This window comes from Rhinoraja longicauda, chromosome 3 (genome assembly GCF_053455715.1).
Source record: "Rhinoraja longicauda isolate Sanriku21f chromosome 3, sRhiLon1.1, whole genome shotgun sequence".
NCBI lineage: Eukaryota > Metazoa > Chordata > Chondrichthyes > Rajiformes > Arhynchobatidae > Rhinoraja > Rhinoraja longicauda.
Genome location: NC_135955.1, coordinates 33419275 through 33436844, shown reverse-complemented (window position 1 = coordinate 33436844; position 17570 = coordinate 33419275).

Sequence of the window (17570 nt, the reverse complement as noted above, 5' to 3'; positions counted from 1 at the left end):
AGAGCAGGAGAGCAAAAGGAATCACAGAGGTGGAGCAGTGATAGAGAGTCTGACAGAACTCCCTTGGGGAGAGGAGGATAACTTCTTCAAAGTAGGCATATCTTGATAAGATTTCACAGTGCAGCAGTAAAATCTAAACCGGATGCTGTTTTGTAATAAAAGACACAAAGTAGACCCAAGAAAAATACTGGTTTACAACGGAAGACATTAAGTGCTGGAGTAACTCAGCGGGTCAAGCAGCATGTGTGGAGAACATGACAGACAGTGTGTCAGGACGAGACCCTTCTTCAGACTGAAGTTGGTTCCTGACCGAAACGTTGCCTGTCCGTATTATCCAAAGATGCAGCCTGACCCACTGAATTACTCCAGCATTTTTGTCTTTTGATTGATAAACCACTTGCTCTGGATGGATGAAGACCTGAGTGACTTTGACTCCAAATTTTGTTTATACTCATTAGACCTCGTTCCTGCCCAGCAATTGTTTCTGTGCAAATTATTATTATTATTAAATCTTATTCTTATTGAAACCTAAAGCATTTGAAACTCGCCAACCAAAGATGAATTGTTCAATGTGGGATCACTGAGAGGAAAGGTTTGCTGGATTTTAAGAGCAATCAAGAAAAAGGGAGTTAGGGGTATTAATTGGGCTGATCACCTTGGATCTGACTGACTATCTCTCACTATATCTACTCACCTGCACTTATCTTTCCCAGATGCGGAGAACCCATCACCATAATCATTTACCCCAAAAGGAGTTCCATGAGATGGAACAAGCTCCGTGGTATCAATGGTGCCTTATATGGAGGTCCTGACTTGGAACACCCTAATAAACATGGTCAGCTAACCAACGTCAAAGACTTTGAGGAGACATTGAGTGCTGAAGTAGCTCGGTGGGTCAGGCAGCCTGTCAGAGGAACATAAATAGGTGATGTTTCGAGTTGGGACTCTTCTTCAGAGGCTTTGAAGTGTTTTGAAATGTTTCTGCTGGTGAAATTTGGAAAACAGTTCAATTAATGAAACAAATAAAGCATTACGGAAAACAAGTACGTTAAATTAGAAGTTTCTGAAAATAAAAACAAATATTTGTAAAGACAGAATACAAGTGCACTTAACTTTTAGCTGAGGGTCAGTGATCCCTTTAAATTGAATAAACCAAAAATGGAGTGGGAGGTGAAATGTATTAACCTCCAGTCCAGTTCAGACTTTTGCACTTGGCCAAGTGTACAATCGAATCCCGAAGAAACTGAGCCATGAATGGCTGACAACACGTTTCCTTGCAAAGCTGCCAGTTCTCAGTCAGCTCATTTGGGGATCCAACATACATCAGATTTGTCTTGAGGAGAAAAAATATTAAAGGGAAAGCATATCCCAAGGTGTTTCTGGAAGAAGCTTTGTAGCAGAGGAAAGGAGAAATTTTCTTGAGTTAGTTTGTCTAAAGCAGTTCATTGTACAGTACAACTAATTATAGCACAAGTTTGCATTAAGCTTACAATAGCAACCCAAGATGCTTCATAGGAAAGTTATTGAGATCATAATGGTATTATATCACAAGACTAATAATCCAGAGATGAATAATCTGGTAGCTGAGTTTAAATTTTACCATGGTATCTGTGGAAATGTAATTCAGTTACATACTGCATTTTGAATTATAGATGTGTTGAAAATGGTAGCACAAATATATTAGTTTGTCATAAAACTCCATCTGCTTCATTAAGGTAAAGAAATTAAGTCCATATCTTCTTGCTTAATATAACTGCAGACCCCTGGCATTGCTTTGAGACTGCACTGTCATCTGAGATGGCTGAGCAATTCAAGAGTTGAAGAACACTCAAAGATGGGCAGAAGCTGTTGGACAATAATGCAATATCTTGTAAATGAGTAAAACAAATTTACTGGTAAATGTTTAAGAAATTATGATGAGGTTGGTTATAGTCGTAAGTTTAAAGCAGGAGTGAGAATCAGACAAGCTTAGGAGGGAATTAAAGTACCAGGAGTAATTTTAAAGAAGACTAGACCAAGTGGACCCATTTGGCCCAAACCTCTCCTGCATTGGTGCTGCACCCTCTCCTCCCCCTACACCCCCTCCCACCCTCCCCTTCCCCATTCCCCCTTCCCCTTCCCCTACTCCATTCCCCTCCCCCCTCCCCCCCCACTCCATCCCCCTAATCCTCCCTCCTCCCCCTCTCTCCCCCCCCCCCCCTCCCTAGGAGATAGATTTAAACTTTAAATGTGAATAACTTTAAAAATATAACACCAATTTCAATGAAACTTCTTCCATTTGCACCAAAGGGATGACGGTGAGTAAAGTGGGCCTAAAATTGCCACGCTATCGTGTACCATTTTGGCTGTAATTCAGGAACAAACAAACAAACGAGAGTTTTAGTATATAGATGAGATAGGAAACTGCTGAGAACTCAGATATTATGTGCTGTAGCTTGGCTGTTTGGCAAAAAGATTGGAGAGCGTTCAGGATACGACATTTTTTAATAGAAAATGAAGCTAATACAAGAATTGTAAAATTATTTAAAAATATTTATTACAGAAAATACTTTTTTTAATATTATGAAATTATTGCAGGTAAATAAAAACATGCAGCCGTATCTGATATGAGTTTCAGAAAGAATGGCTGTGCATTACTAGAATTCTTCGCAGTGAATGCGATCCAGATGTTCTGTAAGTGACAGGGTAATAAGAGGAGATTGTTAAATTTGTTTGAGAGAATAAATAGAGTAAAAATGTGTTTGGAAGTAAATAACAGGGTTTCATATTTTTAATTTACTAAATTGGTTTCAGGAACACAGGATGTAGCCTACAAGGTTAGAATTGGAGAAGCTTAAAAGACTAGATTTGACAGAGGTGAATGTGGTATATGTCAGCAGTTTGGTATTTGTATTTGCGACAGCAAACAAACAATGGTACAGCGAGCAACAAAATGTACATAAATGAAGACAGGTAATGAGGAACAGTGATTAGTACAGCAGTGTATCAAAGGTAATTCAATATGCATTCAGTTCTTAAATGTATGCTGCCACTCACAAACAACACAATGTTATCCATCTCAATAGGTTGAGGTAGGGTAGAGGAAAGTTGTTCCCATTAGTGAATGGTTCAAGAACCAGGGCACAGATTTAAAATGATTGGAACAAAAACTGGACAAATAATATTTTTATGCAGAATATGTTTGAGATCTGGAACTTATTGCCAGTAAGGATGGTGGAAACAAGATCAAGATTTAATTGGATAAGCATATGAATGAAAATAATTTGCAGGGCTGTTCGGGAAAATGCAAGCCAACAGGATTGACTGCTCTACATTAGCCAGTATGGACTCAGTGAGCCAAATGGCCTTCTCCATGCTAAAACAATTCTATGATTGTTCAGGTCTACTTACTGTGTTAATCAATATTTTGAATAAGGACCGAGTGGGAGTGTTGACCAAAACATTTTACAGCTAGGCAGCATCGATTGAAAGAGAAACAGAGCCAATGCCTCAGTTGAAAACCAGTTAAAAAAAATAATATGCCTGATTGCCTCTGGGACAAAGACCTATCCAACCTGATTCCACTTTTGAATTCAAAATACATAACATACAGTTTATGGACCTTCAAGTTTAAAAAAAAACATTGCTAATTGCTTCATCAACCATCCTTTTGGGCAATGAGTTCCTTAGCAGCCTTTGGGTTAAAAAAAATCTTCATTACATACCCCAATCCTTTTATAAATTAAGTCTTAGTCTGTTGGTGGTTGACCTTCCTTCTCAAGGACATCGTTCTGCAAAATGGTGTTGGCCAGTGCTGTTAATGTGTGGTGTGTAATCGAGGTCTGCTCAGGTATAAAATTAAAAAACTGACCCAACTCGAATTGACTACTGATGATCTGCAACCAAATGAGTCCAAGTAATTGTAACTTTTTCCATACTCACTCAAACATGACCTGACCCAAACATTGTCATTGATGTGAGAATCTCAAGCATTCTCTGATCTGTCTGAGGATGAAACATCAAATATTGATCAAGAAATGAGCATGATGCAATAATACAAAACAGATTTTTTTACCTGGATAAAGTACTGAGCTGGGCAGACAGAGCACAGCCCAGCTATCCCAGACCGAAGCACAAATGCTGCATTAGAATCTCACCTAACCCAATCATAACCAGGGGAGACACAAGAGACTGCGGATTTTGCAATCTCGAGCAAACAACAAACAGCTGGAGAAACTCAGTACATAAGGCAGCATCTGTGGAGACAAACCAATAATTAACCTTTTGGGGTTAAGAGGTTGCATCAGGACTGAGAGGGAAAAGGGGATAAGACCCGTTTCGTGAGGTGAGAGGGAGAGGTGAGGCAGGGACTGGGTGGTGCTTAGTGGAACTAGATGAGTAGGGAGATGATGGGCAGATGGAGACAGATGAGTTTGGGGTGGATAAAGTGGAAGAGAGTGGCTGCTGCGCAAAGGTAGAGAAAAAAAGGATACAAAGAGAAAAAGAACTGGGAGCCAGGTTGGGCGGGGGGGGGGGGGGGGGGGGGAGGGGGAGGGGCAGGGTGGATAGAGATTGAAGTAGAGGCAGAAGTTGGATGGTGGTTAGTGAAAACGCAAGCTTTTGAAGATGCTAGCATCTGATATGAAAGGAAGATATGTGAAAGCAAGGAGAAGTGGGGTGCAAGGGGATAGTGTAATGTGGAATATAGTGCAAGGAGAACCGGGTATTGACACCAAATTGAGGAGGGGAATGAAACTGGTTTATGGCGGGTGCAAAACAAAAGGTGAGGGAAATGAGCACAGCTTTCCCCAAAATTGGAAAATTCAACATTCATAACAAAGTGGTATGTGAGATGCTGCCTAACTGGTCCCATATCATGTTCCATTCATTACCTTCCCCACATATCAATAGCATTTTCAGTCTCTTGCATTTCCATTCTTCACTTTCCAGCCTCTGTTTCTATCTCCAGCCTTCATTCCCCATGCCTGATTCTTCCCACTTTTTTCCTCTTGCTCCTCCTTATCTGTTTCTGCCTTTTACACCCACTGTCTCCCAACTCCTCCCCTCTTCCTCCCCCACTGGGCTCCCTCTGCCCTACCAATACCTCCTCTTCTGGCTCCACCTCTCACTCATAACCACCTGAATCACTCCTCCTTACCTCTTCATAATTGCGCTCTCCCCTCCACACTCACAGTCCCAATACTCAACCTAAAATGACAACTATCCCTTTCCCTCCACAGATACTCCTGACCCATTTGTGTTCCTCCAGCAGTTTATTTTTGATATACAGTAGGGGGTTCAGTTGAGCTTGTGTGGATTGGCAAGCTCTGTTGTGTGATCTAAATTTGGGACAGAACTGAAGATTTGAGGGGTAAATATGGCTTGCAGGAATTCCATGATCTGTGTTCTATGCCATCCCTAAATTTGTTGTTTAATGGGAACCAGGACCTTCTGGTTCTGTTCGTGACCCCAGACTCAACTAATTTATTTTGCACAATGTAAGGGGTCCATGAACTGAAAATCTTCTGTGAGTGAGGCTTTTAATTTCATGTAGGATATGGACCTTGCATGGCCCTCAATTATCCAGCAATGTGCCCTTGATCAAAATGCTTATTGCCTTAGAGAGAACACACTCCTTCACTCGCACGCAAGCACTGACTAGTTTTTAAGACTTGATGCATCTGTTTGTCTCATTTTGTGGCTCTATAAATTTTAGAGCTCTATAATTCTGTGCCTTCCAATTTTTCCAAAGAAACCAACACCTGACTCTTCTATCTCTTGTCTTTGGTAAAGATGTCTGGTCATGGCAAAATCTCTGTAAATACTATTTGTACCTCACACATAACTCAATTTAAATCTTGGATATGCTTTTGTCATGATTCCCCAAGTGAAAAAAGTGCTTGTGATTTTAGTGGCGTTTCGAAATTTGCATCTGAGTCCTCCTGCCTTTCGTTATCTCTGTATGATGAGATTTATTTTAACTGGTGTGGTACAAAGTAAGGATAGATGGGTATGATTTCTCAGATGATTGAATAAATTTCAATTTGCATAGAATAAATAATGAAGTACAGCATGAAGCTTTTAATATCACCAACTAGGGATAAATTAAAAGTGATTGAAAAGGTGACCTTCCAGCTCACTCAGAATTTAATTAAGATCTGGCACATTTCTTTTTAACTACATAATCTATAAAACATTATCATTTTCCAGAAATTTTAACATTCCTGCACACAGCTGTTTTGATGCCATGGAATAATGTAAATGCTGAACAAGCATCCATGACAATTGGAAGAGGTAGCATTTTTTTCCGACCGTCCGGTCGTAACTACAAATTCAAAATCCAATGGTACTGTAGGCATTTTATTGACATTGTATTTATCCTCTCACAAGTCAGCATAAATGTCAATTTTAATGATTTACAATTAGCATGCAATTTGTAGTCTGTACTCTTTCTCAAAAGTACCTTTGTTTTATTAGCCACCAGGCCTAATGTAACTTCTTCTTGCATTTGAGGCAGCAGACGTTATGAAGCTGCTTCTGCTTCTGCTGTCTCTGTTTGTTGTCGTTCGCCTGACTGAGATCAGTTGACAGGGCTCACCATGGGGAGGTCGACAACATGAGCCCCGCCTAATGTAACAATATGACCATAAGGCTTGGGCGTGCAAAACTTTGCTTAATCAAATTGGCTTTGCCTTTGTTTTTCTAAATCTTTATACATTGTGAGTTGATCGGTGTAGCAATCATTGAGATAATATTCCTGGAGGATAATTTCTTTCAAATCGAAGAAATAAAATGGGTTCATCTCAATAATAGTCATTGGTGACAATGTGTTTTTTTGTTGTCATTTCTGATGTCACATTATGATGTTTTGTAATTTATTTAGTTTGCCTGGTAAAATATGGATGTGAATTACAAAAGTTAAGAATAGGGAATGTAAGTGGTTCCACTCATCAAGATGAGAAAATCAATTTGAAAGTCATTAGGGGGGGGATTGATCAATTTTTCACTGGGGAACCATGCTCCAGAATTTTGATATTATAGCTGTACTGTACCCAATGGAAAATGTAATTTTAGGTTTAGCAACCAGTTTTAGGTAAATGTAACTTTAATTTGCTTTTGTTAATCATTTGAATATTTGGACAGCTATATTTTATGCTTATTTAAATGAAGCAAGCATTTGGTCTTTATTTAACAAATGCCAAAAATATAAGTTTAATCTTTTTGGCTTCAATAATTCACTTACAGGTGCACTCAAAAGATCGAGCATTATAATTAAGAGGAAGAATATCTTATAGTCCCAGCAATATCTGTGTGAATCAATAGCAATCTTTGTCCCAGTTCTTCAATACGAGCTTGGAGGCACGAAGAGACCCTGCCTTACTTACTTACGATAACTGGAGGTGTTTTTCATAAGGTCAATACTAATTATGCTAATACAAGATATTTAGATACCTCAGCATGATATTTAAATGATATATCTTTGACCTGTGGATTTTGTTCTGGAAGAAAAAATACACTCAAGACTTATCAATATTACATACATATACACTTAGTAGAAACGTTAATGTGTGTTATGATTTCTGCTTATAGTGAAATGCAAATTCACTATAAGCATTTGTTTATCAATCTGACCAGAAGTAATTATCATATTGTTGAAAATAATTACATGAATGATATGGTCACTAATTTACAATAAACTTAATTTAAACACCTTATAGAGGTCATAGAGTCATCGAGTCATCGAGTGATACAGTGTGGAAACAGGCCCTTCGGGCCAGCCTGTCCACACCGGCCAACATGTCCCAGCTACACTAGTCCCATCAGCTAGCATTTGGTCCATATCCCTCCAAACCGGTCCTATCCATGTGCCTGTCTAACTGCTTCTTAAAAGTTGGGATAGTTCCTGTCTCAACTACCTCCTCTGGCAGCTTGTTCCATATACCCACCACCCTTTGTGTGAAAAGGTTACCTCTCAGATTCCTATTAAATCTTTTCCCCTTCACCTTAAACCTATGTTCTCTGGTCCACGATTCACGTGCTCTGGGCAAGATACTCTGTGCATCTACCCGCTCTATTCCTCTCATGATCTTATACACCTCTATAAGATCACCCCTCATCCTCCTGCACTCCAAGGAATAGAGTCCCAGCCTACTCAACCTCTGCCAAAAGCTCAGACTCTCTAGTCTTGGCAACATTGTTGTAAATCTTCTCTGTATCCTTTCCAGTTTGACAAGATCTTTCCTATAACACGGTGCCCAGAACTGAACACAATACTCTAAATGTGGCCTCACCAACGTCTTATAAAATCATGTTTTATAATTATAATTATAAATTTATTATTTATTATTTAATTTATTAGATATTATTCTTGGTTATGTATTTTATTCCAGTTTGGTTGTGGCATAGTTTACTTTGTGTGAGAATGAGTAATCACGTTCATGGTAAACAGGCTACTGAAGCAATTTGGATTTCCATTAGATTATTTTATTTTCTGATTTGTCAGCCCAAATAAAGAATGTGGGAAGATGGATCTGCAAAACCACTACCCCAATACCTCATAACAATGAAAGGAGGAAGTTATCTTTTCAGACAAAAGGTGGACAGATACTTGTCACAACACTTTACCATCTGCCTAATTCTAACTCATACCTTGAACCCACAAATTCCACTGGTAGTGGTGATCACAGCAATTGGGCCAGGATTTCGACTTTGTTTAGATTTTCAGGGCCATTGTCTTTGATCTATATTGAAATTGGATTTGCAGTTATAATAGTGCCATTTAACAGGCTTTTAAATAAGCACATTGATATACAGTGAATGGTGCGATGTGGATTACGTGCAGGCAGAGGAGATTCGTTTAATTTTGCTTTATGTATGGCATGGACACTGTAGCCAAAGGACCTATTCCTATGTTGTCCTGTGTTCTGTGAATATGTCATGATATTCTGGTGTGTTGTACATCCAGACGCAGGCCAACTGAATATGTTATTTGCAATATATGCCGTTAATGTGTTAGAATTACAAGAACACAAGAGCACGAAAATAGGAGCTGGAGTAGGCCACCAACCTCGTCAAGCATGCCCCGCCATTAAACATGATCATGGCTGATCTCTGCAAGCCTCAGCTCCTCTTCTGTGTGAGTTCCCCTTAGCCTTCAATTCTTCTATTCTTCAAATATTTATCTGTCTCCACATTAAAGGTGTCTGATGATATATTCTGCAGACCTCTTAGGCGCAGAGAATTCCAAAGAATTCACAATAGAAGAAAATTTTGCGCACCGCAGTTTCAATTGAATGGCCTGTTTCCTTGCACCTATGTCCCTTTGTTTATGACATTCCCATTAGCAAAAACATCTGAACATTCACCCTGTCAAACCCCCTTATGATCTTATATATTTAAATAAGGTCAAGCCACATTCTTCCAAACTGCACGCAGAACACAGTTACAAACCCAGCAAGCAATGTCCATGCCAGTACTTATGGTCCACATGAACCTTCTTTAAATTAATTTCAGCTTATCAACACAATCCATTCCTTTCTGCACTGTATATGTTTGTTTTTCCTCAAGTTACTCTTAAATACATCCATCTACCTGCTCACCATTCATTCTCGGATTAAGTTCCGAGTTCTGACCAATCTATCAGTAAAGAAGTTTCTCCTGAAACCCTTATTAGATTTATTAGTGACTACCTAATATTAATAGCTCCCAGTTTCAATTTTACTCACAAGTGGAAACATCTTCTCTTCTCATATGAATTTATCAACTTCCTTTTATGACTTTATTACGATGTGCCAGGGCCTGATGCATCGGTTTGTTGTCATGTTTCATTTACTCTGTACTTATTACCACATCAACCTGCATGTGTTCTGTCAAAGATTTTTATGGGGTGTCCTTGAGCTTCAACTATTTTTTGAGCAGAGGAATGTTGATGAATAAATCAAATTATTGAGAAGTTTACCTATCCACAGTATCTTCCTCAACGTCTTGTAGATATATTGAATATATTCTGTTTGGAGGGTACATCATTAGTTATGACTTGAAAGTGCAATGCAACTAGCAATCCTGGAAATGTAGCCAGCAATCCTGAAAATGTCTATTTAGGTCATTTTTTGACACCTGATTACTGTTTTGAGAGTACTTTAACAAGATTGCCCCCCCAAAGTTTGCAAGAAATTAATTTAGTCATGAAAATTATGGGAAGGAATGAGGCCCATCCTGCTCTGAGGCCTATTGTAAATTTATTTACGTTGTAATATTCAACTATTAGTGACAATTATGCAGCACCTTTATTAAACCATAGTTTTAAAGCAAACAGCTCCTATTTAGTGAGTAATTTGTTGTGTGCAGTGCTAAATGAAGGAGCCACATTTTTATACACTGGGGAATAGCAAATAACCATTGCTCCAATGGAATGGGAGCTGACCAGCTGTTCCACAGAACATGGCAGATAGTTTTGGTATTGCTTATTTATTCACATAGCAAAAATCATGAAGAGAAAAGTAACCAAATCTGCACAATGAGAAACCAACATGATATTTAACATAGAAACAAGGAACTGCACATGCTGGTTTATACCAAAGATAGACACAAAGTGCTGGGGTGACTCAATGGGCTTCACTGGAGACAAAGGATAGGTGACATTTCGGGTCGGGACCCTGAAGTCACAGACCAGGAGTGACGGAAGTTTGTCTATGTTGAATGGTGCTTTGATGAAGTAGCTTCCGCATTAAAAGATTTAACCAAATCCTTGTCTTATTTTTTCAGTGTTGCTATTGAATTAGGAAATGAGAATTCCTGCATTGAATCAATGGAGTCCAACCTTTTGAAGAGAGACAATAAAGCAGAGATTGAAACAGTTCAATCTGTATGTATTTCAATAATGAATATAGATTGTTTTCTGAAATAATTTACTTTGGTAACTCATTAAATAAACCTGATAGAGTTCACTGATCTTTATTTTCTGATCAATTTTCTGTCAGAATGGGAATGTGGCAAGATTTTCAGGCAGGTATATTGTCCTGGGGAGAAATTATGTTATTTTGAAGCTATCAATGCTCAATCTGAATTGTCTGGAAAGTACATACAATGAATTGAAATTAAAAATATAAAATCTGTAATCACAAACTCATTAAGTTCAGACAGCTTGGACTAAAAGAGCCTTGATTTGTGTCAGTGATGTGCTTATTATTGGACTCCAAGAAGCTGAAATGGATGCAGTTCTCTCCTATTAAATAGTTACATCATTGGAACTGGCTTAGGGTCTTTGCGGTATCATTGGGGTTAGCAATAGACTTCAGTATCTTTCCGAAGGAGTAAAGGTTTCTTTACACAAATGCAGTTTTGATTACAATTAACAATCACCACCTAATGTTTTCCTTGGGCAATTTATAACATTCATTCTGCGTGATAATTATTTCAGGTCTGTTCTTTCAAATTAGACTGCATAGATGTAACTCATAATGTCAACCCCTGTACATTTGGGCCTCACGTGTTGTTGCACTTAGCATTGGCAGTCCTGTGACTGAAATGGTCATTTAGGTTTAAAAGAATTATGACGGCTTCATTATTTAATCTAGAGTTGAAATGCACAATGCCATTAAAATTAAATTAATTGGCCATTGACTGCGCAATAATAGTTATTGCACTTCAAGTAGTAATTAGTTGTACATTTTGAGATTCAACATAATTTAAACAAAACCATTATGATTAATTTCAATGTGGGATTATGTGACAAGGATAGAAGAATGTTGTTTGATTTTTAACCAACATATGACTGGTTTTAAGCAATATTTTGAATGAGAAAACTTGACATTCCAACATTCATGATGCCCTTTTACAGATATGAAATTGAAACAACACTCAATTACAGTATAAGTTAAAACAAAGCTTGTTAAATCAGCTTTAGACCTTATTTTAAACATTTCCCAATTGGAAGTATTATGCTCTACACCTGCAGATTTAATTAAGCCACTTTCCCAAGCCAGCACTGAATGCATGACCGATGATAACAAAGGCCTCAAAATTCTATTGCACTATGACCATTTCACTTCCAGCTGTCTGCCCTCCACAGCTACCCACCTCCTTGTTCCCCAGCCCCACATGGCCCAATTTTACCTTCTCTCCAAAATCCATAAACACAATTGCCCAAACAGACCCGTTGTTTCTGCCTGCTCCTGGCCCACTGAATCATTTCCACCTCAATCATCTCAACTCCATTCTAACCCCCCTGGTCCAAACCCCACCGACCTAATGTCCAAGATACCTCACACATCCTTCGTCTCATTATTGACTTCCGCTTTCTGGACCCCCACTCCCTTATCTTTACTATGGACATTCAGTCACTCGACACCTCCATCCCCCATCAGGAAGGCCTTGAAGCCCTCCATTTCTTCCTCGACTGCAGAAACAGCCAATTTCCCTTTACTAACACTCTCTTCCACATAGCGGAGCTGGTCCTCACTCTTAACAACTTCTCCTTTGACTCCCCCCAACTCCTCCAAATCAAAGGCGTAGCTATGGGTACTTGCATGTTCCCCAGCTTTGCCTGCCTCTTTGCAGGGTAAGTTGAACAATCCCTGTTCCAGGCATACTTTGGCCTTATCCCCAAACTCTATCTCTGTTACATCGACAACTGCATTGGTGCTACCTCCTGAGTGGGAGGGGGGGAGGAGAGGGTGCTGCACCAATGCAGGTTTGGGCCCAAAGGGTTCACTTGGTCTAGTCTTTTATAAACCTACTGACTCCCACAACTGCCCAGATTACACTTCTTCCCACCCTGCTTCCTGCTAAGACTCTATCCCCTACTCCCAATTCCTCCATCAACGCCACCTCTGCGCCCAAGATGAGGTGTTCCATACCAGGACATCGGAGATGCTCCATTCTATAGGGAACGGGGTTCCCCTCTTCCATCATAGATGAGGCCCTCATCAGTGTCTCTGCCGTATCTCACAGCTCTACTCTTGCTCCCCCTCCCCCTAGTCACAACAGGGACAGAGTCCTTTCACCCCATCAACCATTGCAACAACATGTAATCCTCCAACGGTTTTGCCACCTCCAACGGGATCCCACCACTAGTCACATCTGCCCATCTCCACCCATTTCTACCTCCCACAGAGACCATTGCTTCCGCATCTCCCTGGTTAACTCATCCCTTCCCTCCCAAACCATCCCCTCCCCAGGTCCCTTCCTCTGCAACCGCAGGAGATGCAACACCTCCCCCTATACCTCCTCCCTCGACTCTGTCCAGGGACCTCGACAGTCCTTTCGGGTTAGGCAGAGGTTCACTTGTACCTCCCCCAACCTCATCTACTGTATTCGTTTTTCAAGGTGTGGACTCTTATACATCGGCGAGACCAAACGGAGACTGGGCAATCATTTTGCTGAACACCTTCACTCAGTCCGCTTGTGTCTACTTGATCTCCCAGTTGCCAAACACTTTAATTCCCATTCCTACATTGACCTTTCTGTCCTAGGCCTCCTCCATTGTCAGAGTGAGGCCAAACACAAATTAGAGGAACAGCACCTCATATTTTGCTTGGGCAGCTTACAACTCGGAGATATGATTATTGATTTCTCTCACTTCAAGTAACCCTTGCAACCCTCTCTCTCCATTCCTCCACCACCAAGTCGTTGTACTAGCTTCAAAGTCGTCTTGTTGAGTCTCATTGTCTGTAACTCATTTTCACCTAGACCGCAGCGAACAATGACCTGTCTCCTTTATCATCGCTACTTTTTTGCATATTTTTCATTAATTTGTTCTATATCTCTCTATATCACCATCTATATCTCTAATTTTCCCTTCCCCAACTCTCAGTCTTAAGAAGGGTCTCGACCCGAAATGTCACCTATTCCTTTTCTCCAGAGTTGCTGCCTGACCCACTGAGTTACTCCAGCTTTTTGTGTCTATCTTCGGTTTATACCAGCACCTGCAATTCCTTCATACGCATTTCAGTTGTGAGGTTGCCATTCCAAAGTTTAATACTGCACAAGAATGCAAGTAAGCGTGTCTCACAGTGACAGGTACATTTAAACGATTGACGACAGTGGGGGTTTTACGTGAGACCACCAAAGAAACAATGTTATAACAAATAAACATTTGTTTGAACACACTTTGTATAAGAGGTTAAAAATAGCAAAATAACTAAAAATCTAATTTAGTTGAATACTCAATGTCATATATGGAACAAGATGCCAGAGGAGGATGTAGACAAAATTACAATCATGGCATTTTAATAGCATTTGGCCAGCCGCATGAATAGAAAAGGAATAGAGGATATGAGCCAAGTGCAGGGAAATGGAATTAGTGGAGATCGGCATTTTGGTCTATGTAGATGAGTTCGGCCAAAGGGTTGGTTTTCATGCTTTGACTCTACCCTACATCAGTAATTCTAATTTTCTGACATGGTGCAAGACCATTTACAATTTCCACCTTTCAGTAACTTAAATGTTTAGACATTATTTCAAAATCTCCTGCAAAAAAATTGTGTGATTGAGTAATACTTTCAGATTGTGTGTCAGAAGGAACTGCAGATGCTGGTTTAAACCAAAGACAGACACAAACTGCTGGAGTAACTCAGCGGGATAGGCAGCATCTCTGGAGAGAAGGAATGGGTGATGTTTCGGGTCGAGTCGGGTCTGAAGAAGGGTCTCGACCTAAAACGTCCTTTTATCCAGAGATGCTGCCTGTCCCGCTGAGTTACTCCAGCATTTTAGAAACATAGAAACATAGAAAATAGGTGCAGGAGTAGGCCATTCGGCCCTTCGAGCCTGCACCGCCATTCAATATGATCATGGCTGATCGTCCAGCTCAGTAACCTGTACCTGCCTTCTCTCCATACCCCCTGATCCCTTTAGCCACAAGGGCCACATCTAACTCCCTCTTAAATATAGCCAATGAACTGGCCTCATCTACCTTCTGTGGCAGAGAATTCCACAGACTCACCACTCTCTGTGTGAAGAAATGTTTTCTCATCTTGGTCCTAAAAGACTTCCCCCTTATCCTTAAGCTGTGACCCCTGGTTCTGGACTTCCCCAACATCGGGAACAATCTTCCCGCATCTAGCCTCTCCAACCCCTTAAGAATTTTATATGTTTCTATAAGATCCCCCCTCAGTCTTCTAAATTCCAGCAAGTACAAGCCTAGTCTATCCAGTCTTTCTTTTGTGTCTATCTTTCAGATTATGTGTTTGATGAGTAAATGTGGCACAGAGAAATATCTGAGGTATGTTCAGGTGGATTGATAAATTATTGTTTTCATGAAACCAGAATTGATACATTAAAAAATTGCAAATTGTTATCGAAGCAACATCAAAGATCAAAACCATGCTGAAAGACCTCAACTATTTATTAGTTTCACAGTAAACTTTCCCAAAAGTATTTCAGAATTGGATTTAGTTTTAAGAAGCTATGTTATATTGGAAAATACACCTTTTAAGATAGGAACTGTAGAAGCTGAATATGGAGTCATCTAAAAAACATGTTTTCATCAAAAAAGGATGTATTTGAATTGAAGGAAATGTTATAACTTTAAATATTTTAAACTAAAAGTTGGCCTTCTCAATTTCGAATTTGATAAAAGTAGAAAGGGATAGAACATCCAACCTGCTCCCAGAAAATTGGTAGGTAATTAAATACTACAATATTTATAATTTCAAATTTTATCCATCTTGGGTATTTTATATCGGTCTGACATGAAATCTTTTAGCTCAAAAGGAAGTTGGGATAAAGCAAATGATAGATGGGCTTTAATCCAAGCAAGTATGAGTTGTTGCACTATGGAAGGTCAAATGTTCACAAGTTCATAAGTCATAGAAGCAGAATTAGGCCATGTGGCGCATTGAGTATACTCCGCAATTCATTCACGGCTGATCTAACTTTCCCTCTCAACCACATTCTCCTGCTTTTATCCCCGTAACCTTTGACGCCCTTGCTAATCAAGTACATATCAATCTCCACTTGAAAAATACCCAAATACCTGGCCTCCACAGCATTTGTGGCAATAAATTCCACAGATTCACCACCCTCTGGCTATAGAAATTCCTCCTCATCTCCACCCAAAAGGAATGTCATTTTATTTCATCTGGTCCTAGACTTTCCCGCTAGTATGTTGTGAGAATCACACAATATTTTGCATTCAGGAAAATAAGAAGGGTGACCTGACTATTGATGTGATTTATGGCCCTCATAAAATACTCTGTCTGGATGCAAACGACAAAATCAACATTATTGAACCTGTCTGTGCTGTCAGGATATTTTAGTCAGATCCTTTATGGCTCACTTTTCCCCAACTTTTCTTTTGAGATTTGCCAGCAAAAACATGCTAGTATATTAATGTAATTGTGTTTATGACTCTCACCTCTTTCTGGTTAAATTTTCCATAAGGTTGCACTTGTGCAATATGCACAATTTGGCTAACATGGCTTAAACTAATGGTAGAGCACATGAGGACATATCTTGTAAATGGAAACCATTTATCCATAAACAGATCCTTACTTTACTGATGTGATTTAATTTTCCTGGGCCTGTAGCAATAATCATGAACCATACTTTGCCAAATCACTATTTTGACCCACTTCTTCAGAAATAATCCCTGTTTATCCAATGCATTGTTTCAGCATACAATTCTAACTGCTGCATCATTCTGCACATTTGTAATCTATTTCTTCCTGTTCCATAATGTTTGACCATTTAAATATTTATCTTCAATGATTTCTCATCATACTCAATATAAAGCCTCAGCTAGCTGAATCAAAGTTATTTATGTGCAGTTCCTGTACTAAAGATTGTTGTGGATGTTATTCACCCAGGTCTCGCTTCCGCCAGGTACAATTGCCATTAATTAATATTGGAGCAAGACTCAGTGCTATCAGTGATGTGCTCAAATTCTGTCATTTGATAAAGAGATTCTGGTTATAATTCTTACAGAAATCCACCAACCTTTCCCTGAGAATCTCGCAATTAAATCATTAATCATCTGCTTAGATAATAGGTGCATCTCCAATCAGCAGCATCAAGACATGCCCAGTTGAATTAGATCTAATATAATGAGATCACTTTATCATGCAGATGATACAAACGTCAGTGGGTATCCCAGATAATAAGGAAGGTTGTCTAAGATGACAGCATGATAGATATGCTGGAAAGTTGGGTGGAGAAGTGGCAAATGAAATTTAAACCTGACAAATGTAAATGGAAGTATTATGGGAGGGCATGCAAAGGTAGGATGCGGTCAGTTAATGGTAGGATTCGAGGTGTTAAAGAGCCTTGGGATACAATTCCATAGACCCCTGAAAATGGCAGCATAGGTGTACAAGGTGGTGAAGAAGGCATATGGTATACTTGCTTTCATTGGCCATGACACAGAATATGAGTTACAAAATCATATTACAACTTTGTGACACATTGGTTAGAAAGTATCAGGAATTTTACGTGATATTGGTTAGAACATTTCTGGAGTATTATTTGTAGTTCTACTTGTCATACTCTCGCAAGGATGTGATTGCACTAAAAGGATGCAAAGGAGATTCACCAGGATATTGCCTGGATTGGAGAATTTCAGTAATGTGAAGGGACTGGATACTCTGGGCTTGTTT